Here is a 2,299-nt window from a genome sequence, read left to right as displayed (position 1 = left end):
TTTCACAGGCTGGCTTTGAGAGTCTGCAGCTTTTCCAGGCCAACAGTGCAAGCTGTCAGTGGATCTACCGTTCTGGAGTCCGGAAGATGGTGGCCCTCCTCTCACAGCTCCATTAGATGGTGTCCCAGTAGGGACTCTGTGGGGGGGCTCCAACCCCACATTTCCCTTCCACACTGCCCTAGCACAGGTTCTCCATGAGAGCCTTGCCTCTGCAGTAAACTTTATTTCCATACATCCTCTGAAATCTAAGTGGAGGTTCTCAAACCTCAATTCTTGACTTCGGTGCACGGGGCAAGCTGTGGGTGCATCTACCATTCTGGGGTCTGTGGCCCCAGATGGTGGCCCTTTTCTCACAGCTCCATTAGATGGTGTCCCAGTAGGGACTCTGTGTGGGGGCTCCAACCCCACATTTCCCTTCCACACTGCCCTAGCATAGGTTCTCCATGAGAGCCTTGCCTCTGCAGTAAACTTTTGCCTGGACATCCAGGCATTTCCACACATCTTCTGAAATCTAGGCAGAGGTTCCCAAACCCCAGTTCTTCACTTCTGTGCACTCGCAGGCTCAACACCACGTAGAAGCTGCCAAGGCTTGATGCTTGCACACTCTGAAGCTATGGCCCGAGCTCTACACTGGCCTCTTTCAGCCACACTAGAGTGGCTGGGATGCAGGGCACCAATTCCCCAGGCTGCACATAGCACAGACACCCTGGGCTGGGGCCCACAAAACCACTTTTTCCTTCTAGGCCTCCAAGCCTGTGATGGCCTCTAGGGCTTGCTGTGAAGACCTCTGACATGCCCTGTATACATTTTCCCCATTTTTTTGAGGATTAACTTTCAGTTCCTCCTTGCTTATGCAAATTTCTGCAGCTGGCTTGAATTTCTCCTCAGAAAATGGGATTTTCTTTCTATTGCATTGTCAGGCTACAACTTTTCTGAACTTTTACACTCTGCTTCCCTTATAAAACTGAATGCTTCTAACAGCACCCAAATCACCTCTTGAATGCTTTGTTGCTTAGAAATTTCTTCAGCCAGATACCCTAAATCATCTTCCTCAAGTTCAAAGTTCCACAAATCTTTAGAGTAAGGGCAAAACACGCCACCAGTCTCTTTGCTAAAACATAGTAAGAGTCACTTTTGGTCCAGTTCCCAACAAGTTCTTCATTTCCATCTGAGACCACCTCATCCAGGACTTTATTATCTATATCACTACCAGCATTTTGGGCAAAGCCATTCAACAAGTCTCTAGGAAGTTCCCAACTTTCCCACATTTTCCTGTCTTCTTCTGAGCCCTCCAAACTGTCTCAATCTCTGCCTGTTGCCCAGTTCCAAAGTCGCTTCCACATTTTCAGGTATCTTTTCAGCAACGTCCCACTCTACTGGTACCAATTGACTGTATTAGTCTGTTTTCACACTGCTGATAAGGATGTATCAGAAACAGGACAGTTTACAAAGGAAAGAGGTTTACTGGACTTACAGCTCCACATGGTGGGAGGCCTCACAATCATGCTGGAAGGTGAAGGCACGTCTCACATGGCAGCAGGCAAGAGAAGAGAGCTTGTGTCGGGCAATTCCTGTTTTTAAAACCACCGTATCTCATGAGACCCATTCTCCATCACCAGAACAGCACGGAAAGACCCACCCCCATAATTCAATCATTCCCCACTGGGTCCCTCCCACAACACGTGGGTATTATGGGAGCAACAAGATGAGATTTGGGTGGGGACACAGAGCCAAACCATATCACATGCCAAACTCCAGACATAATGGAATCTCAGTCCTCATTTTAGCAAGATCCCAGGTAATGTATATGCACATTAAAGTTTAGGGAGCACTCAGTGGTTTAAAGAATTTAGAAATATGAAAACCTAGACTAAGGCAGAACCAAATCCTACCACCATTCTGCTAAACCTATCCTCTTCCTATCAGACCATGTGGCTTTCAGGTGTTATCTCTGCAAAGTCCACACATTAGTCTCATTAGACTGGTGGTAATCAAATGAGGGCAATTTTGTCCCTCAGAGGACACTTGGCAAAGTCCATAAATATTTTTGATTACCGCTACTTGGGCAGGGGGTTACTGGCATCTAGCAGGCAGAAGTTAGAAAGGCTGCTAAACATCTTACAATGTGGAGGACAGCTCCCAAAAATAAACAATTATCTGGCCCAAAAGGTCAATAAGACAAAGGTTTTTTAAAAAAAAACAATAAAAAAATCCACCTGCAATTAGACCTATGATTTCCTGGCTGAAATGAATTGTTATATTCAGTCATTGGATAAACTGATTTGATCACCCTTATCCA

At 46.1% G+C, this 2,299-nt stretch overlaps 1 protein-coding gene across 1 annotated transcript in view; it reads right to left on the bottom strand.

Moving 5' to 3' along the window:
* The window catches only part of MED12L (mediator complex subunit 12-like), a 353,697-nt gene that overhangs the window by 211,267 nt on the left and 140,131 nt on the right, over positions 1 to 2,299 (bottom strand). The window lies entirely within an intron of this gene.

This window comes from Colobus angolensis, unplaced genomic scaffold, assembly GCF_000951035.1.
Source record: "Colobus angolensis palliatus isolate OR3802 unplaced genomic scaffold, Cang.pa_1.0 Scaffold48, whole genome shotgun sequence".
Taxonomy (NCBI): Eukaryota; Metazoa; Chordata; class Mammalia; order Primates; family Cercopithecidae; genus Colobus; species Colobus angolensis.
This window is presented reverse-complemented; position numbering and strand designations above follow the sequence as displayed.